This window comes from Somniosus microcephalus, chromosome 4, assembly GCF_052327205.1.
Source record: "Somniosus microcephalus isolate GS21.2 chromosome 4, FLI_Smic_1.0, whole genome shotgun sequence".
Taxonomy (NCBI): Eukaryota; Metazoa; Chordata; class Chondrichthyes; order Squaliformes; family Somniosidae; genus Somniosus; species Somniosus microcephalus.
The window spans coordinates 2223138-2245972 of NC_140990.1; the positions used below are offsets into that span (position 1 = coordinate 2223138).

Genomic DNA, 22835 nt, shown 5'->3' on the forward strand with positions numbered 1-22835 from the left:
ATCTAATCGAGGGGTTCGGGGGGGTTTATATATAGAATAACAGATACCCGGGAGTGAGTTACAGGCTGGAATCTAATCGAGGGGTTCGGGGGCTTTATATATAGAATAACAGATACCCGGGAGTGAGTTACAGGCTGGAATCTAATCGAGGGGTTCGGGGGGTTTATATATAGAATAACAGATACCCGGGAGTGAGTTACAGGCTGGAATCTAATCGAGGGGTTCGGGGGGTTTATATATAGAATAACAGATACCCGGGAGTGAGTTACAGGCTGGAATCTAATTGAGGGGTTCGGGGGGGTTTATATATAGAATAACAGATACCCGGGGGTGAGTTACAGGCTGGAATCTAATCGAGGGGTTCAGGGGGTTTATATATAGAATAACAGATACCCGGGAGTGAGTTACAGATTGGAATCTAATCGAGGGGTTCGGGGGGTTTATATATAGAATAACAGATACCCGGGAGTGAGTTACAGGCTGGAATCTAATCGAGGGGTTCGGGGGGGTTTATATATAGAATAACAGATACCCGGGGGTGAGTTACAGGCTGGAATCTAATCGAGGGGTTCAGGGGGTTTATATATAGAATAACAGATACCCGGGAGTGAGTTACAGTCTGGAATCTAATCGAGGGGTTCAGGGGGTTTATATATAGAATAACAGATACCCGGGAGTGAGTTACAGACTGGAATCTAATCGAGGGGTTCGGGGGTTTATATATAGAATAACAGATACCCGGGAGTGAGTTACAGGCTGGAATCTAATCGAGGGGTTCGGGGGGTTTATATATAGAATAACAGATACCCGGGAGTGAGTTACAGGCTGGAATCTAATCAGGGGGTTTGTATATAGAACAACAGATACCCGGGAGTGAGTTACAGGCTGGAATCTAATCCAGGGGTTCAGGGGGGTTTATATATAGAATAACAGATACCCGGGAGTGAGTTACAGGCTGGAATCTAATCGAGGGGTTCGGGGGGTTTATATTTAGAATAACGGATATTGAGTAAAGCTCCCTCTACACTGTCCCAGTAAACACTCCCAGGGCAGGTACAGCACGGGTTAGATACAGAGTAAAGCTCCCTCTACACTGTCCCATCAAACACTCCCAGGGCAGGTACAGCACGGGTTAGATACAGAGTAAAGCTCCCTCTACACTGTCCCATCAAACACTCCCAGGGCAGGTACAGCACAGGTTAGATATATAGTAAAGCTCCCTCGAAACTGTCCCATCAAATACTCCCAGGGCAGGTACACCACAGGTTAGATACAGAGTAAAGCTCCCTCAGCACTGTCCCATCATACACGCCCAGTGCAGGGACAGCATGGGGTAGATATAGAGTAAGGCTCCCTCTGTACTGTCACATCAAACACTCCCAGAGCAGGTGCAACAGGGGTTAGGTACTGAGTAAAGATTCCTTTACACTGTCCCATCAGACACTCCAGGGCAGGTACAGCACGGGTTCGATACAGAGTAAAGCTCCCTCTACACTGTCCCATCAAACACTCCCAGGACAGGTACAGCATGGGTTAGATACAGTGTAAAGCTCCCTCTACACTGTCTCATCAAAGACTCCCAGGGCAGGTACAGCACGGGTTAGATATATAGTAAAGCTCTCTCTCAACTGTCCCATCAAACACTCCCTGGTCAGGTACAGCATGGGTTAAATACAGAGTAAAGCTCCCTTTACACTGTCCCATCAAACACTCCCAGGGCAGGTACAGTACGGATTAGATACAGAGTAAAGCTCCTTCGACACTGTCCCATCAAACACTCCCTGGTCAGGTACAGCACGGGTTAGATACAGAGTAAGGCTCCCTCTATAATATCCCATCAAACACTCCCAGGGCAGGTGCAACAGGGGTTAGATACAGAGTAAAGATTCCTCTACACTGTCCCATCAGACACTCCAGGGCAGGTACAGTACAGATTAGATACAGAGTAAAGCTCCCTCTACACTGACCCATCAAACACTCCCAGGGCAGGTGCAGCACGAGTTAGATACAGAGTAAAGCTCCCTCCACACTGTCCCATCAAACGCTCCCAGGGCAGCTACAGCACGGGTTAGATACAGAGTAAAGCTACCTCTACACTGTCCCATCAAACACTCCCAGGGAAGGTACAGCACGGGTTAGATACAGAGTAAAGCTCCCTCTACACTGTCCCATCAAACACTCCCAGAGCAGGTACAGCACAGGTTAGATACAGAGTAAAGCTCCCTCGACACTGTCCCATCAAACATTCCCAGGGCAGGTACAGTACGGATTAGATACAGAGTAAAGCTGCCTCTACACTGTCCCATCATACACGCCCAGGGCAGGGATAGCATGGGTTAGATATAGAGTAAGGCTCCCTCTATACTGTCCCATCAAACAGTCCCAGAGCAGGTGCAACAGGGGTTAGGTACTGAGTAAAGATTCCTTTACACTGTCCCATCAGACACTCCAGGGCAGGTACAGCACAGGTTAGATACAGAGTAAAGCTCCCTCGACACTGTCCCATCAAACAGTCCCAGAGCAGGAACAGCACAAGTTAGATACAGAGTAAAGCTCCCTCTACACTGTCCCATCAAACACTCCCAGGGCAGGTACAGCACAGGGTTAGATACAGAGTAAAGCTCCCTCTACACTGTCCCATCAAACACGCCTAGAGCAGGTACAGCACGGGTTAGACACAGAGTAAAACTCCATCTACACTGTCCCATCAAACACTCCCAGGGCAGGTACAGCATGGGTTAGATACAGAGTAAAGCTCCCTTTACACTGTCCCATCAAAGACTCCCAGGGCAGGTACAGCACGGGTTAGATATATAGTAAAGCTCCCTCTACACTATCCCATCAAACACTCACAGGGCAGGTATAGCATGGGTTAGCTACAGAGTAAAGCTCCCTCGACACTGACCAATCAAACACTCCCAGGGCAGGTACAGCATGTGTTAGATATATAGTAAAGCTCCCTCTACACTGTCCCATCAAACACTCCCAGGGCAGGTACAGCACGGGTTAGATACAGAGTAAAGCTCCCTCTACACTGTCCCATCAAGCACTCCCAGGGCAGGTACAGCACGGGTTAGATACAGAGTAAAGCTCCCTCTACACTGTCCCATCAAACACTCCCAGGACAGGTACAGCAGGGGTTAGATACAGAGTAAAGCTCCCTCTGCACTGTCCCAGCAAACATTCCGAGGGCAGGTACACCACGGGTTAGATACAGAGTAAAGCTCCCTCTACACTGTCCCATCAAATACTCCCAGGGCAGGTACAGCACGGGTTAGGTACAGAATAAAGCTCCCTCTACACTGTCCCATCAAACACTCCCAGGGTAGGTACAGCACGGTTTAGATACAGAGTAAAGCTCCCTCTACACTGTCCCATCAAATACTCCCAGGGCAGGTACAGCACGGGTTAGGTACAGAATAAAGCTCCCTCTGCACTGTCCCATCAAACAATCCCAGGGTAGGTACAGCACGGGTTAGATACAGAGTAAAGCTCCCTCTGCACTATCCCAGAAAACACTCCCAGGGCAGGTACAGCATGCGTTAGATACAGAGTAAAGCTCCCTCTACACTATCCCATTATACACGCCCAGGGCAGGGACAGCATGGGTTAGATACAGAGTAAGGCTCCCTCTATACTGTCCCATCAAACACTCCCAGAGCAGGTGCAACAGGGGTTAGATACAGAGTAAAGATTCCTCAACACTGTCCCATCAGACACTCCAGGGCAGGTACAGTATGGATTAGATACAGAGTAACGCTCCCTCTACACTGACCCATCAAACACTCCCAGGCAGGTACAGCACGGGTGAGATACTGAGTAAAGCTCCCTCTACAATGTCCCATCAAACACTCCGTGGACAGGTCCATGTTGTGTATGTAACCTGTTCCACCTTAAGAGAGCTTAAGCCTGTTCCACCTTAAGAGATGTACTACTTTCTCAGGCTGCTGTAGACGTAATACCGGGGGTGAACACACCGGTATATAAGCACTGTGCAGTAATCTTGTATTCAGTGTAGTCTCTACCTCCAACCAGTAAAGACCTGTTTTATTGTTACTGATTAAGTCTGAGTATTAATTACTTGAACAACTCACAGACTTAACACTGGCGACGAGTCAGGTTCTTACCCTGCGGCAGTTATTCCACGGCGGCTTCGTCCACAGACAGGACGTTGAAGAGAAGTTTCAAATCTCACCACCCCACTGGAAGCGACAGGCATTAGGACCCTGAAGCCTCCATCAGCGACTGAAAACTGGAGGACAGAAGACATCCTGCAGCTTCTTTTTCAACCTCGGTGGTGGGTAAGCCGAGCAGCGTTGGCTGCAAAGACAGGGCTGGGGGAAGTCGGAGGTACAAGGGCCATCGATCACAATCCCTGATAAGGGCCGCACTCGGGCTGAAAGGCGCAGCGTCGGCAGACGTTGAAGGCGCGAGAGCCGCGGTGAAAAGCGCGGGCCATCGATCGCGGCGGAGATAAGGGCCGCACTCGGGGCTGAAGGGAGACGGCGTCGGGGGACGGGTGAAGACCGCCAAGCGCGGGAAAACCGCCATTTTGTGGGCGGAGGACGACGGCAAGAGCGGGAAGCCGCCATCTTGGATAGCAGTAAAAAAAAAAAAAAATCTGAGAAATTGCAAATCTGATAAAGTACTACAATGCCTAAACACGGGAATATTAGCAACTTTGATAGTGACATCGAAGATTGGGCCATATATGTTGAACGAGTTAAAAATTATTGTAAGGCCAATAAAATTCGTGAGGCTGATAAAGCACTAACATTATTAAATTTAATGGGTGCGAAGACATACGGGCAATTGAAACACCTGTTATCACCAGATGAACCGGCGGATAAGACGTTCGATGAGATTGTTACTGTCCTGAAAGATCATCTAAACCCCACGCCGCTGATGCTAGCGGAACGATTTAAATTTTACGACAGAAGGCAGCTACAGCATGAAAGCAATGCTGAATATTTGCTGGAATTGCGTAAATTAGCGAAATATTGCCAGTTTGGAACGGGACTGACAGATGCACTACGAGACAAATTTGTGTGTGGTTTATTTAAACAGGATACACAAAAGCGACTGCTCGAGGAGAATGAGCTGACGCTTGAGAAGGCGGTCACTATGGCAGCAGCACACGAAGCCGCAGCGAGAGGCATGGCAGTAATGCAGCTACGGTCACCGGAGCTCAGTGCACACAAATTGGGTGTGAGTTCTGGCAAATGTTATCGTTGTGGAAAGACAACGCATGATCAGAACCAGTGTTGGTTTAAAAACCAAGAATGTAGAACTTGTGGTAGGCTTGGACATATAGCTAGAGTATGCAGGTCAGGGAAGAAGACCAGCAACAAGAAGTCACCGCAAGGAAAATACGCAAAAGTACACAAGGTGGCCGAACAGGAGTCCGATTCAGACGCTAGCAGTAATGAACTGGCTGGCTTAAGCAGTATTGAACTGGCTAGCTTAAGGGTACTCAACGTTGGTAAGGGTGCAGACCTCCAGACAATTTGGGTTACTCTTCAGATAGAAGGAGTCCAAGTAAAAATGGAATTGGACACTGGATCGGCATTGTCGGTCATGAATAAGAAAGATTACAGAAGGTTATTCCAACATATTCCCCTACAGGATACGGAGATTATATTGACAACCTACACGGGGCAGAGAGTGTACCCCATCGGGACAATAAAGGTTGCAGTGGCCAACAAGGGCGAAGGAAGTCAAATAATGGACTTATATGTGCTACCGGAGGGAGGTCCACCACTACTAGGCCGGGAGTGGTTTAGAAACATAAATATGGACTGGCATTCGCTAAAAGCCATAAAGAGTGAGAACTCGGTGCAGATAATCAGCCCAGACTCTAGAACTGATGATGGTAAGACCAACCCATGTGCAAAAGACAAAGTTTCAGCACAGAATTCCACTGAGCAACAACAACATAGTTTAACAGAGAATTCTGAGTCTGTCAAGTCTACTGATATGCACATTTTTGAGGGACACTGGGCTCGAACTCAACTCCATTTCAAACTACAACAGCAATTAGAACAAATGATTCGCCGTTTTGAGCAAGAGATGAATGAAATAAAAAAGTTCTCTGTTACAGAGTGGGAGAACCTGGAAAGGCAACAGAAGCAACTGATGGAGAAAATGGAGCAGGAGCACACCAACCATTTGCGCGAGGAGGCCGAACGAATCAAAGCTGATTCAGGTTCTGAAGGTGCGTGCCATAATCTGGTGTCAGAAGAGTTAATGGTCAGCCAACTCCTTCATATGCTGAGGGACAAGACTCTGAAATGGGAAAAACTTGAACACGAGCTGCGATCTTCAAAGGAAAAGGGTTCGGAGCTCTCAAAAGTCATTGAGATGGCTGATGTGACGACACAGACAGAAACGACTGCAACAGAGCAGCCATTGGATGCCAAAAGTACGCTGACTCACGTCAATGTAGAACAACAGACCGCTGAAACAGCTGCTCCGGTAGAGGGATTGCATAGTCCGATCAATCAATCTCCAAAGGAAGTTGAAGTATTAAAATCACAAATGAGGTCACTAGTAAACGACTTGCTGAAAGCCCAGAAAAAGCTGGATGCAGAGGTACACATGAAGAAGTCTCTTCAGGAAAGATGTCTGGATTTGGAACAAGAGCTGGCTAACGTCCAGCTGGGTATGGAGGAAATAGACGACCCTCTCGCTGACCTGTCGGACGACTCCGAATATTACCATGACCTGGTGGACGACACCGAATATTACGATGTCCTGTCCTGCCCAACTTGTAACTTCGACTCCCACCATACAGAAATCATGGAGGAGCACCGAAAGTCTACGGAACATCAGGAGAAGGTGGCTCTACTACGAAAAAAGGAGGAAGAGAAGGAGGAACTGCGCATGCAGCTGGCAGCTGTGGCAGCTGACAATGGAGCCCAGAGAGTCTCCAAGAAGCAGAAAAGGAAAAGTAAAAACAGAAGATGACCCACCTGAACCATTATCACCTCTACCAGATCACACACGTGGTCCCTCCGATCGGAGCCAAATCAGTTCGGAAGTTCAAGCTGTTAAATCCATGAAAGGACTATTGAATGAGTAACGTGAACCGACTACACCACAGAGATTGAATCTGTGAACTGTTTTCCGCAGAGACTGAATCTGTGATATGTTACGTTAAACATGAAGTTATATATGTATATATGTTATTACGTTATGTTAAATGGGGGGGATGACTATAAAGCTAAGAAGGGAGGAGTGTTGTGTATGTAACCTGTTCCACCTTAAGAGAGCTTAAGCCTGTTCCACCTTAAGAGATGTACTACTTTCTCAGGCTGCTGTAGACGTAATACCGGGGGTGAACACACCGGTATATAAGCACTGTGCAGTAATCTTGTATTCAGTGTAGTCCCTACCTCCAACCAGTAAAGACCTGTTTTATTGTTACTGATTAAGTCTGAGTATTAATTACTTGAACAACTCACAGACTTAACAGTCCAGCATGGGGTTAAAAGTAAAGCTCCCTCGACACTATCCCACCAAACACTCCCAGGGCAGGTGCAGCACGGGTTAGATACAGAGTAAAGCTCCCTCTACACTGTCCCATCAAACACTCCCAGGGCAGGTACACCACGGGTTAGATGCAGAGTAAAGCTCCCTCTACACTGTCCCATCAAACACTCCCAGGGAAGGTACACCATGGGTTAGATACAGAGTAAAGCTCCCTCTACACTGTCCCATCAAACACTCCCAGGGCAGGTACAGCATGCGTTAGATGCAGAGTAAATCTCCCTCGACACTGTCCCATCATACACGCCCAGGGCAGGGACAGCACAGGTTAGATACAGAGAAAGGCTCAATCTACACTGTCCCATCAAACACTCCCAGGGCAGGTACAGCACGGGTTAGATACAGAGTAAAGCTCCCTCTACACTGTCCCATCAATCACTCCCAGGGCAGGTACAGCACGGGTTAGATACAGAGTAAAGCTCCCTCTACACTGTCCCATCAAACACTCCCAGGGCAGGTACAGCACAGGTTAGATACAGAGTAAAGCTCCCTCTACACTGTCCCATCAAACACTCCCAGGGCAGGTACAGCACAGGTTAGATACAGAGTAAAACTCCCTCTACACTGTCCCAACAAACACTCCCAGGTCAGGTACAGCATGGGTTAGATACAGAGTAAAGCTCCCTCTACACTGTCCCCATCAAACACTCCCAGGGCAGGTACAGCACGGGTTAGATACAGAGTAAAGCTCCCTCTACACTGTCCCATCAAACACTCCCAGAGCAGGTGCAACAGGGGTTAGATACAGAGTAAAGATTCCTCTACACTGTCCCATCAAACACTCCCAGGGCAGGTACAGCAAGGGTTAGATACAGAGTAAAGCTCCCTCTACACTGTCCCATCAAAAACTTCCAGGGCAGGTACAGTACGGATTAGATACAGAGTAAAGCTCCCTCTACACTGTCCCATCAAACACTCCCAGGGCAGGTACAGCAAGGGTTAGATACAGAGTAAAGCTCCCTCTACACTGTCCCATCAAAAACTTCCAGGGCAGGTACAGTACGGATTAGATACAGAGTAAAGCTCCCTCTACACTGTCCCATCAAACACTCCCAGGGCAGGTACAGCACGGATTAGATATATATTAAAGCTCCCCCGACACTGTCCCAGCAAGTACTCCCAGGGCAGGTACAGCACGGGTTAGATACAGAGTAAGGCTCAATCTACACTGTCCCATCAAATGCTCCCAGGGCAGGTACAGCACGGGTTAGATACAGAGTAAAGCTCCCTCTACACTGTCCCATCAAACACTCCCAGGGCAGGTACAGCACAGGTTAGATACAGAGTAAGGCTTAATCTACACTGTCCCATCAAACACTCCCAGAGCAGGTGCAACAGTGGTTAGATACAGATTAAAGATTCCTCTACACTGTCCCATCAAGCACTCCCTGGGCAAGTACAGTACGGTTTAGATACAGAGTAAAGCTCCCTCTACACTGACCCATCAAACACTCCCAGGGCAGGTACAGCACGGGTTAGATACAGAGTAAAGCTCCCTCTACACTGACCCATCAAACACTCCCAGGGCAGGTAAAGCACAGGGTTAGATACAGAGTAAAGCTCCCTCTACATTGTCCCATCAAACGCTCCTAGAGCAGGTGCAGCACGTGTTAGATACAGAGTAAAGCTCCCTCTACATTGTCCGATCAAACACTCTCAGGGCAGGTACAGCTCGGATTAGATACAGAGGAAAGCTCCCTCTACACTGACCCATCAAACACTCCCAGGGCAGATACAGTACTGGATAGATACAGAGTAAAGCTCCCTCTACACTGTCCCATCAAACACTCCGTGGACAGGTCCAGCATGGGGTTAAAAGTAAAGCTCCCTATCCACTGTCCCATCAAACACTCCCTGGGCATGTACAGCATGGGTTAGATACAGAGTAAAGCTCCCTCTGCACTGTCCCAGCATACAGTCCCAGGGCAGGTACACCACGGGTTGGATACAGAGTAAAGCTCCCTCAACACTGTCCCATCAGACACTCCAGGGCAGGTACAGTACAGATTAGATACAGAGTAACGCTCCCTCAACACCGACCCATCAAACACTCCCAGGCAGGTACAGCACGGGTTAGATACTGTGTAAAGCTCCCTCTACACTGTCCCATCAAACACTCCCAGGGCAGGTACAGCACGGGTTAGGTACAGAATAAAGCTCCCTCTACACTGTCCCATCAAACACTCCCAGGGTAGGTACAGCACTATTTAGATCCAGAGTAAAGCTCCCTCTACACTGTCTCATCAATACTCCCAGGGCAGGTACAGCACGGGTTAGATACAGAGTAAAGCTCCCTCTACACTGTCCCCATCAAACACTCCCAGGGTAGGTACAGCACTATTTAGATCCAGAGTAAATCTCCCTCTACACTGTCCCATCAAATACTCCCAGGGCAGGTGCAGCACGGGTTCGGTACAGAATAAAGCTCCCTCTGCACTGTCCCATCAAACACTCCCAGGGTAGGTACTGCACGGGTAAGATACAGAGTAAATCTCCCTCTACACTGTCCCATCAATACTCCCAGGGCAGGTACAGCACGGGGTTAGATACAGAGTAAAGCTCCCTCTACACTGTCCCATCAAACACTCCCAGGGCAGGGACAGCATGTGTTAGATACAGAGTAAAACTTCCTCTACACTGTCCCATCAAACACTCCCAGGGCAGGTACAGCACGGGTTAGATACAGAGTAAAGCTCCCTTTACACAGTCCCATCAAGTACTCCCAGGGCAGGTACAGCATGGGTTAGATACAGAGTAAAGCTCCCTCTACACTGTCCCATCAAACACTCCCAGGGCAGGTACAGCATGGGTTAGATACAGAGTAAAGCTCCCTCTGCACAATCCCATCAAACACTCCCAGGGCAGGTACAGCACGGGTTAGATACAGAGTAAAGCTCCCTCTACACTGTCCCATCAAACACTCCCAGAGCAGGTGCAACAGGGGTTAGGTACAGAGTAAAGATTCCTCTACACTGTCCTATCAGACACTCCAGGGCAGGTACAGTACGGATTAGATACAGAGTAAAGCTCCCTCTACATTGAGCCATCAAACACTCAGGGCAGGTACAGCACGGGTTAGATACAGAGTAAAGCTCCCTCAACACTGTCCCATCAAACACTCCCAGGACAGGTACACCACGGGTTAGATGCAGAGTAAAGCTCCCTCAACACTGTCCCATCAAACACTCCCAGGGCAGGTACACCACGGGTTAGATACTGAGTAAAGCACCCTCTACACTGTCCCATCAAACACTCCCAGGGCAGGTACAGCATGCGTTAGATGCAGAGTAAATCTCCCTCTACACTGTCCCATCATACACGCCCAGGGCAGTGACAGCACAGGTTAGATACAGAGTAAAGCTCCCTCTACACTGTCCCATCAAACACTCCCTGGGCAAGTACAGTACGGTTTGGATACAGAGTAAAGCTCAATCTACACTGACCCATCAAACACTCCCAGGGCAGGTACAGCACAGGGTTAGATACAGAGTAAAGCTCCCTCGACACTGTCCCATCAAAGACTCCTAGAGCAGATACAGCACGGGTTAGATACAGAATAAAGCTCCCTCTACACTGTCCCATCAAACACTCCCAGGGCAGGTACAGCAAGGGTTAGATACAGAGTAAAGCTCCCTCGACACTGTCCCATCAAAAACTCCCAGGGCAGGTACAGTACGGATTAGATACAGAGTAAAGCTCCCTCTACACTGTCCCATCAAACACTCCCAGGGCAGGTACAGTACGGATTAGATACAGAGTAAAGCTCCCTCTACACTGTCCCATCAAACACTCCCAGGGCAGGTACAGCACAGATTAGATATATATTAAAACTCCCTCTACACTGTCCCAGCAAGTACTCGCAGGGCAGGTACAGCACGTGTTCAATAAAGAGTAACGGTCCCACTATACTGTCACATAAAACACTCTGTGGACAGGTCCAGCATGGGGTTAAAAGTAAAGCTCCTGCTACACTGTACGATCAAACACTCCCTGGGCATGTACAGCACAGGTTAGATACAGAGTGAAGCTCCCTCTACACTGTCCCATTAAACACTCCCAGGGCAGGGACAGCACGGGGTTAGATACAGAGTGAAGCTCCCTCTACACTGTCCCATTAAACACTCCCAGGGCAGGGACAGCACGGGGTTAGATACAGAGTAAAGCTCCATCTACACTGTCGCATCAAACACTCCCAGGGCAGGTACAACATGGGTTAGGTACAGAGTAAAGCTCCCTCTAAACTGTCCCATCAAACGCTCCTAGAGCAGGAGCAGCACGTGTTAGATACAGAGTAAAGCTCCCTCTACATTGTCCGATCAAACACTCTCAGGGTAGGTTCAGCTCGGATTAGATACAGAGGAAAGCTCCCTCTACACTGACCCATCAATCACTCCCAGGGCAGACACAGTACATGATAGATACAGAGTAAAGCTCCCTCTACACTGTCCCATCAAACACTCCGTGGACAGGTCCAGCATGGGGTTAAATGTAAAGCTCCCTGTACACTGTCCCATCAAACACTCCCTGGGCATGTACAGCATGGGTTAGATACAGAGTAAAGCTCCCTCTGCACTGTCCCAACAAACACTCCCAGGGCAGGTACACCACGTGTTGGATACAGAGTAAAGCTCCCTCTGCACTGTCCCATCAAACACACCCACGGTAGGTACAGCACGGGTCAGATATATGGTAAAGCTCCCAATGCACTGTCCCATCAAACACTCCCTGGACAGGTACAGCACGGGGTTAGATACAGAGTAAAGCTCCCTCAACACTGTCCCATCAAACACTCCCAGCGCAGTCACAGCATGGATTAGATACAGGGTAAATCTCCCTCTACACTGTCCCATCATACATGCCCAGGGCAGGCACACCATGTGTTAGGTACAGAGTAAGGCTCCCTCTACACTGTCCCATCAAACACTCCCAGAGCAGGTGCAACAGGGGTTAGATACAGAGTAAAGATTCCTCAACACTCTCCAATGAGACACTCCAGGGCAGGTACAGTACGGACTAGATACAGAGTAAGGCTCCCTCTACACTGTCCCATCAAACACTCCCAGGGCAGGTACAGCATGCGTTTGATACAGAGTAAAGCTCCCTCTACACTGTCCCATTATACACGCCCAGGGCACGGACAGCATGGGTTAGATACAGAGTAAAGCCCCCTCTACACTGTCCCAGCAAAGACTCCCAGGGCAGGTACAGCACAGGTTAGATACAGAGTAAAGCTCTCTCTACACTATCGCATCAAACACTCCCAGGGCAGGTACAGCACGGGTTAGATACAGAGTAAAGCTCCCTCTACACCGTCCCATCAAACACTCCCAGGGCAGGTACACCACGGGTTAGATACAGAGTAAAGCTCCCTCTACACTGTCCCATCAAACACTCCGAGAGCAGGTGCAGCACGGGTTAGATACAGAGTAAAGCCCCCTCTACACTGTCCCATCAAACACTCCCAGGGCAGGTACACCACGGGTTAGAGACTGAGGAAAGCACCCTCTACACTGTCCCATCATACACGTCCAGGGCAGGGACCACACAGGTTCGATACAGAGTAAGGCTCAATCTACACTGTCCCATCAAACACTCCCAGGGCAGGTACAGCACGGGTTAGATACAGAGTAAAGCTCCCTCTACACTGTCCCATCAAACACTCCGTGGACAGGTCCAGCATGGGGTTAAATGTAAAGCTCCCTATACACTGTCCCATCAAACACTCCCTGGGCATGTACAGCATGGGTTAGATACAGAGTAAAGCTCCCTCTGCACTGTCCCAGCAAACACTCCCAGGGCAGGTACACCACGGGTTGGATACAGAGTAAAGCTCCCTCTGCACTGTCCCATCAAACACACCCACGGTAGGTACAGCACGGGTCAGATATATGGTAAAGCTCCCACTGCACTGTCCCATCAAACACTCCCTGGACAGGTACAGCACGGGGTTAGATACAGAGTAAAGCTCCCTCAACACTGTCCCATCAAACACTCCCAGCGCAGTCACAGCACGGATTAGATACAGAGTAAATCTCCCTCTACACTGTCCCATCATACATGCCCAGGGCAGGCACACCATGTGTTAGGTACAGAGTAAGGCTCCCTCTACACTGTCCCATCAAACACTCCCAGAGCAGGTGCAACAGGGGTTAGATACAGAGTAAAGATTCCTCAACACTCTCCAATGAGACACGCCAGGGCAGGTACAGTACGGACTAGATACAGAGTAAGGCTCCCTCTACACTGTCCCATCAAACACTCCCAGGGCAGGTACAGCATGCGTTAGATACAGAGTAAAGCTCCCTCTACACTGTCCCATCAAACACTCCCAGGGCACGGACAGCATGGGTTAGATACAGAGTAAGGCTCCCTCTATACTGTCCCATCAAACACTCCCAGAGCAGGTGCAACAGGGGTTAGATACAGAGTAAAGATTCCTCTACACTGTCCCATCAGACACTCCAGGGCAGGTACAGTACGGATTAGATACAGAGTAAAGCCCCCTCTACACTGTCCCATCAAACACTCCCAGGGCAGGTACAGCACGGGTTAGATACAGAGTAAAGCCCCCTCTACACTGTCCCAGCAAAGACTCCCAGGGCAGGTACAGCACAGGTTAGATACAGAGTAAAGCTCTCTCTACACTATCGCATCAAACACTCCCAGGGCAGGTACAGCACGGGTTAGATACAGAGTAAAGCTCCCTCTACACCGTCCCATCAAACACTCCCAGGGCAGGTACACCACGGGTTAGATACAGAGTAAAGCTCCCTCTACACTGTCCCATCAAACACTCCGAGAGCAGGTGCAGCACGGGTTAGATACAGAGTAAAGCCCTCTCTGCACTGTCCCATCAAACACTCCCAGGGCAGGTACACCACGGGTTAGATACTGAGGAAAGCACCCTCTACACTGTCCCATCATACACGTCCAGGGCAGGGACGGCACAGGTTCGATACAGAGTAAAGCCCCCTCTACACTGTCCCCATCAAACACTCGCAGGGCAGGTACAGCACGGGTTAGATACAGAGTAAAGCTCCCTCTACACTGCCCCATCAAACACTCCCAGAGCAGGTGCAACAGGGGTTAGATACAGATTAAAGATTCCTCTACACTGTCCCATCAAACACTCCCAGGGCAGGTACAGGACGGATTAGATACAGAGTAAAGCTCCCTCTACACTGTCCCATCAAACACTCCCAGGGCAGGTACAGCACGGGTTAGATACAGAGTAAAGCTCCCTCTACATTGTCCCATCAAACACTCCCAGGGCAGGTACAGTACGGATTAGATATATATTAAAGCTCCCTCTACACTGTCCCAGCAAGTACTCCCAGGGCAGGTACAGCACGGGTTAGATACAGAGTAAAGCTCCGTCTACACTGTCCCATCAAACACTCCCAGGGCAGGTACAGCACGGGTTAGATACAGAGCAAGGCTCAATCCACACTGTCCCATCAAACACTCCTAGAGCAGGTGCAGCACGAGTTAGATACAGAGTAAAGCTCCCTCTACACTGTCCCATCAAACACTCCCAGGGCAGGCACAGCAAGGGTTAGATATAGAGTAAAGCTCCCTCTACACTGTCCCATCAGAAACTCCCAGGGCAGGTACAGTACGGATTAGATACAGAGTAAAGGTCACACTACACTGTCACATCAAACACTCTGTGGACAGGTCCAGCATGGGGTTAAAAGTAAAGCTCCTGCTACACTGTACCATCACACACTCCCTGGGCATGTACAGCACAGATTAGATACAGAGTAAAGGTCCCTCTACACTGTCCCATTAAACACTCCCAGGGCAGATACAGTACTGGATAGATACAGAGTGAAGCTCCCTCTACACTGTCCCATTAAAGACTCCCAGGGCAGGAACAGCACGGGGTTAGATACAGAGTAAAGCTCCATCTACACTGTCGCATCAAACACTCCCAGGGCAGGTACAGCTCGGATTAGATACAGAGGAAAGCTCCCTCTACACTGACCCATCAAACACTCCCAGGGCAGATACAGTACTGGATAGATACAGAGTAAAGCTCCCTCTACACTGTCCCATCAAACACTCCGTGGACAGGTCCAGCATGGGGTTAAAAGTAAAGCTCCCTATACACTGTCCCATCAAACACTCCCAGGGCAGGTACAGGACGGATTAGATACAGAGTAAAGCTCCCTCTACACTGTCCCATCAAACACTCCCAGGGCAGGTACAGCACGGGTTAGATACAGAGTGAAGCTCCCTCTACATTGTCCCATCAAACACTCCCAGGGCAGGTACAGCACGGGTTAGATACAGCGTACAGCGCTGTCTACACTGTCCCATCAAACACTCCCAGGGCAGGTACAGTACGGATTAGATATATATTAAAGCTCCCTCTACACTGTCCCAGCAAGTACTCCCAGGGCAGGTGCAGCACGACTTAGATACAGAGTAAAGCTCCCTCTACACTGTCCCATCAAACACTCCCAGGGCAGGCACAGCAAGGGTTAGATATAGAGTAAAGCTCCCTCTACACTGTCCCATCAGAAACTCCCAGGGCAGGTACAGTACGGATTAGATACAGAGTAAAGGTCCCACTACACTGTCACATCAAACACTCTGTGGACAGGTCCAGCATGGGGTTAAAAGTAAAGCTCCTGCTACACTGTACCATCACACACTCCCTGGGCATGTACAGCACAGATTAGATACAGAGTAAAGGTCCCTCTACACTGTCCCATTAAACACTCCCAGGGCAGATACAGTACTGGATAGATACAGAGTGAAGCTCCCTCTACACTGTCCCATTAAAGACTCCCAGGGCAGGGACAGCACGGGGTTAGATACAGAGTAAAGCTCCATCTACACTGTCGCATCAAACACTCCCAGCGCAGTGACAGCACGGATTAGATACAGAGTAAATCTCCTTCTACACTGTCCCATTATACACGCCCAGGGCAGGGACAGCATGGGTTAGATACAGAGTAACGCTCCCTCTACACTGACCCATCAAACACTCCCAGGGCAGGTACAGCACGGGTTAGATACAGACTAAAGCTCCCTCTACACTGTCCCACCAAACACTCCCAGGGCAGGTACAGCACGGGTTAGATACAGAGTAAAGCTCCCTCTACACTGTCCCATCAAACACTCCCAGGGCAGGTACAGCACGGGGTTAGATACAGGGTAAAGCTCCCTCTACACTGTCCCATCAAACACTCCCAGGGCAGGTACAGCACGGGTTAGATACAGAGTAAAGCTCCCTCTACACTGTCCCATCAAACACTCCCAGGACAGGTACAGCACGGGTTAGATACAGAGTAAAGCTCCCTCTACACTGTCCCATCAAACACTCCCAGGGCAGGTACAGCACGGGTTAGATACAGAGTAAAGCTCCCTCTACACTGTCCCATCAAACACTCCCAGGGCAGGTACAGCACAGGTTAGATACAGAGTAAAGCTCCCTCTACACTGTCCCATCAAACACTCCCAGGGCAGGTACAGCACGGGTTAGATACAGAGTAAAGCTCCCTCTACACTGTCCCATCAAACACTCCCAGGGCAGGTACAGCACGGGTTAGATACAGAGTAAGGCTCCCTCTACACTGTCCCATCAAACACTCCCAGGGCAGGTACAGCACAGGTTAGATACAGAGTAAAGCTCCCTCTACACTGTCCCATCAAACACTCCCAGGGCAGGTAAAGTACGGGTTAGATACAGAGTAAAGCTCACTCTACACTGACCCATCAAACACTCCCAGGGCAGGTACAGCACAGGGTTAGATACAGAGTAAAGCTCCCTCTACACTGTCCCATCAAACACTCCTAGAGCAGGTGCAGCACGGGTTAGATACAAAGTAAAGCTCCCTCTACACTGTCCCATCAAACACTCCCAGGGCAGGTACAGCACGGGTTAGATACAGAGTAAAGCTCCCTCTACACTGTCCCGTCAAACACTCCCAGGGCAGGTACAGCACGGGTTAGATACACAGTAAAGCTCCCTCTACACTGTCCCATCAAACACTCCCAGGGCAGGTACAGCACGGGTTAGATACAGAGTAAAGCTCCCTCTACACTGTCCCATCAAACACTCCCAGGGCAGGTACAGCATGAGTTAGATACAGAGTAAAGCTCCCTCTACACTGTCCCATCAAACACTCACATGGCAGGTACACCATGGGTTAGATACAGAGTAAAGCTCCCTCTACACCGTCCCATCAAACACTCCCAGGGCAGGTACAGCACGGGTTAGATACAGGGTAAAGCTCCCTCTACACTGTCCCATCAAACACTCCCAGGGCAGGTACAGCACGGGTTAGATACAGAGTAAAGCTCCCTCTACACTGTCCCATCAAACACTCCCAGGGCAGGTACAGCACGGGTTAGATACAGAGTAAGGCTCAATCTACACTGTCCCAACAAACACTCCCAGGGCAGGTACAGCACGGGTTAGATACAGATTAAAGATTCCTCTGCACTGTCCCATCAAACACTCCCAGGGCAGGTACAGCAAGGGTTAGATACAGAGTAAAGCTCCCACTACACTGTCCCATCAAAAACTCCCAGGGCAGGAACAGTACGGATTAGATACAGAGTAAAGCTCCGTCTACACTGTCCCATCAAACACTCCCAGGGCAGGTACAGCACGGGTTAGATACAGAGCAAGGCTCAATCCACACTGTCCCATCAAACACTCCTAGAGCAGGTGCAGCACGAGTTAGATACAGAGTAAAGCTCCCTCTACACTGTCCCATCAAACACTCCCAGGGCAGGCACAGCAAGGGTTAGATATAGAGTAAAGCTCCCTCTACACTGTCCCATCAGAAACTCCCAGGGCAGGTACAGTACGGATTAGATACAGAGTAAAGGTCACACTACACTGTCACATCAAACACTCTGTGGACAGGTCCAGCATGGGGTTAAAAGTAAAGCTCCTGCTACACTGTACCATCACACACTCCCTGGGCATGTACAGCACAGATTAGATACAGAGTAAAGGTCCCTCTACACTGTCCCATTAAACACTCCCAGGGCAGATACAGTACTGGATAGATACAGAGTGAAGCTCCCTCTACACTGTCCCATTAAAGACTCCCAGGGCAGGAACAGCACGGGGTTAGATACAGAGTAAAGCTCCATCTACACTGTCGCATCAAACACTCCCAGGGCAGGTACAGCTCGGATTAGATACAGAGGAAAGCTCCCTCTACACTGACCCATCAAACACTCCCAGGGCAGATACAGTACTGGATAGATACAGAGTAAAGCTCCCTCTACACTGTCCCATCAAACACTCCGTGGACAGGTCCAGCATGGGGTTAAAAGTAAAGCTCCCTATACACTGTCCCATCAAACACTCCCAGGGCAGGTACAGGATGGATTAGATACAGAGTAAAGCTCCCTCTACACTGTCCCATCAAACACTCCCAGGGCAGGTACAGCACGGGTTAGATACAGAGTGAAGCTCCCTCTACATTGTCCCATCAAACACTCCCAGGGCAGGTACAGCACGGGTTAGATACAGCGTACAGCGCTGTCTACACTGTCCCATCAAACACTCCCAGGGCAGGTACAGTACGGATTAGATATATATTAAAGCTCCCTCTACACTGTCCCAGCAAGTACTCCCAGGGCAGGTGCAGCACGACTTAGATACAGAGTAAAGCTCCCTCTACACTGTCCCATCAAACACTCCCAGGGCAGGCACAGCAAGGGTTAGATATAGAGTAAAGCTCCCTCTACACTGTCCCATCAGAAACTCCAAGGGCAGGTACAGTACGGATTAGATACAGAGTAAAGGTCCCACTACACTGTCACATCAAACACTCTGTGGACAGGTCCAGCATGGGGTTAAAAGTAAAGCTCCTGCTACACTGTACTATCACACACTCCCTGGGCATGTACAGCACAGATTAGATACAGAGTAAAGGTCCCTCTACACTGTCCCATTAAACACTCCCAGGGCAGATACAGTACTGGATAGATACAGAGTGAAGCTCCCTCTACACTGTCCCATTAAAGACTCCCAGGGCAGGGACAGCACGGGGTTAGATACAGAGTAAAGCTCCATCTACACTGTCGCATCAAACACTCCCAGCGCAGTGACAGCACGGATTAGATACAGAGTAAATCTCATTCTACACTGTCCCATTATACACGCCCAGGGCAGGGACAGCATGGGTTAGATACAGAGTAACGCTCCCTCTACACTGACCCATCAAACACTCCCAGGGCAGGTACAGCACGGGTTAGATACAGACTAAAGCTCCCTCTACACTGTCCCACCAAACACTCCCAGGGCAGGTACAGCACGGGTTAGATACAGAGTAAAGCTCCCTCTACACTGTCCCATCAAACACTCCCAGGGCAGGTACAGCACGGGGTTAGATACAGGGTAAAGCTCCCTCTACACTGTCCCATCAAACACTCCCAGGGCAGGTACAGCACGGGTTAGATACAGAGTAAAGCTCCCTCTACACTGTCCCATCAAACACTCCCAGGACAGGTACAGCACGGGTTAGATACAGAGTAAAGCTCCCTCTACACTGTCCCATCAAACACTCCCAGGGCAGGTACAGCACGGGTTAGATACAGAGTAAAGCTCCCTCTACACTGTCCCATCAAACACTCCCAGGGCAGGTACAGCACAGGTTAGATACAGAGTAAAGCTCCCTCTACACTGTCCCATCAAACACTCCCAGGGCAGGTACAGCACGGGTTAGATACAGAGTAAAGCTCCCTCTACACTGTCCCATCAAACACTCCCAGGGCAGGTACAGCACGGGTTAGATACAGAGTAAGGCTCCCTCTACACTGTCCCATCAAACACTCCCAGGGCAGGTACAGCACAGGTTAGATACAGAGTAAAGCTCCCTCTACACTGTCCCATCAAACACTCCCAGGGCAGGTAAAGTACGGGGTAGATACAGAGTAAAGCTCACTCTACACTGACCCATCAAACACTCCCAGGGCAGGTACAGCACAGGGTTAGATACAGAGTAAAGCTCCCTCTACACTGTCCCATCAAACACTCCTAGAGCAGGTGCAGCACGGGTTAGATACAAAGTAAAGCTCCCTCTACACTGTCCCATCAAACACTCCCAGGGCAGGTACAGCACGGGTTAGATACAGAGTAAAGCTCCCTCTACACTGTCCCGTCAAACACTCCCAGGGCAGGTACAGCACGGGTTAGATACACAGTAAAGCTCCCTCTACACTGTCCCATCAAACACTCCCAGGGCAGGTACAGCACGGGTTAGATACAGAGTAAAGCTCCCTCTACACTGTCCCATCAAACACTCCCAGGGCAGGTACAGCATGAGTTAGATACAGAGTAAAGCTCCCTCTACACTGTCCCATCAAACACTCACATGGCAGGTACACCATGGGTTAGATACAGAGTAAAGCTCCCTCTACACCGTCCCATCAAACACTCCCAGGGCAGGTACAGCACGGGTTAGATACAGGGTAAAGCTCCCTCTACACTGTCCCATCAAACACTCCCAGGGCAGGTACAGCACGGGTTAGATACAGAGTAAAGCTCCCTCTACACTGTCCCATCAAACACTCCCAGGGCAGGTACAGCACGGGTTAGATACAGAGTAAGGCTCAATCTACACTGTCCCAACAAACACTCCCAGGGCAGGTACAGCACGGGTTAGATACAGATTAAAGATTCCTCTGCACTGTCCCATCAAACACTCCCAGGGCAGGTACAGCAAGGGTTAGATACAGAGTAAAGCTCCCACTACACTGTCCCATCAAAAACTCCCAGGGCAGGAACAGTACGGATTAGATACAGAGTAAAGCTCCCTCTACACTGTCCCATCAAACACTCCCAGGGCAGGTACAGCACGGGTTAGATACAGAGTAAGGCTCAATCTACACTGTCCAATCAAACGCTCCCAGGGCAGGTACAGCACAGGGTTAGATACAGAGTAAAGCTCCCTCTACACTGTCCCATCAAACACTCCCAGGGCAGGTACAGCATGGGTTAGATACAGAGTAAAGCTCCCTCTACACTGTCCCATCAAACACTCCCAGGGCAGGTACAGCTCGGATTAGATACAGAGGAAAGCTCCCTCTACACTGACCCATCAAACACTCCCAGGGCAGATACAGTACTGGATAGATACAGAGTAAAGCTCCCTCTACACTGTCCCATCAAACACTCCGTGGACCGGTCCAGCATGGGGTTAAAAGTAAAGCTCCCTATACACTGTCCCATCAAACACTCCCAGGGCAGGTACAGGACGGATTAGATACAGAGTAAAGCTCCCTCTACACTGTCCCATCAAACACTCCCAGGGCAGGTACAGCACGGGTTAGATACAGAGTGAAGCTCCCTCTACATTGTCCCATCAAACACTCCCAGGGCAGGTACAGCACGGGTTAGATACAGCGTACAGCGCTGTCTACACTGTCCCATCAAACACTCCCAGGGCAGGTACAGTACGGATTAGATATATATTAAAGCTCCCTCTACACTGTCCCAGCAAGTACTCCCAGGGCAGGTGCAGCACGACTTAGATACAGAGTAAAGCTCCCTCTACACTGTCCCATCAAACACTCCCAGGGCAGGCACAGCAAGGGTTAGATATAGAGTAAAGCTCCCTCTACACTGTCCCATCAGAAACTCCCAGGGCAGGTACAGTACGGATTAGATACAGAGTAAAGGTCCCACTACACTGTCACATCAAACACTCTGTGGACAGGTCCAGCATGGGGTTAAAAGTAAAGCTCCTGCTACACTGTACTATCACACACTCCCTGGGCATGTACAGCACAGATTAGATACAGAGTAAAGGTCCCTCTACACTGTCCCATTAAACACTCCCAGGGCAGATACAGTACTGGATAGATACAGAGTGAAGCTCCCTCTACACTGTCCCATTAAAGACTCCCAGGGCAGGGACAGCACGGGGTTAGATACAGAGTAAAGCTCCATCTACACTGTCGCATCAAACACTCCCAGCGCAGTGACAGCACGGATTAGATACAGAGTAAATCTCCTTCTACACTGTCCCATTATACACGCCCAGGGCAGGGACAGCATGGGTTAGATACAGAGTAACGCTCCCTCTACACTGACCCATCAAACACTCCCAGGGCAGGTACAGCACGGGTTAGATACAGACTAAAGCTCCCTCTACACTGTCCCACCAAACACTCCCAGGGCAGGTACAGCACGGGTTAGATACAGAGTAAAGCTCCCTCTACACTGTCCCATCAAACACTCCCAGGGCAGGTACAGCACGGGGTTAGATACAGGGTAAAGCTCCCTCTACACTGTCCCATCAAACACTCCC

The 22835-nt window shown here is 49.7% G+C and overlaps 1 protein-coding gene and 1 pseudogene across 1 annotated transcript in view; one reads left to right on the forward strand and one right to left on the reverse strand.

Annotated features, from left to right (window-relative positions):
* Positions 1–22835, reverse strand: part of LOC147118173 (uncharacterized) — a 64502-nt gene that overhangs the window by 15987 nt on the left and 25680 nt on the right. The gene's annotated exons all lie outside the window — the stretch shown is intronic.
* LOC147118174 (uncharacterized) lies at positions 7481–21524 on the forward strand (annotated as a pseudogene).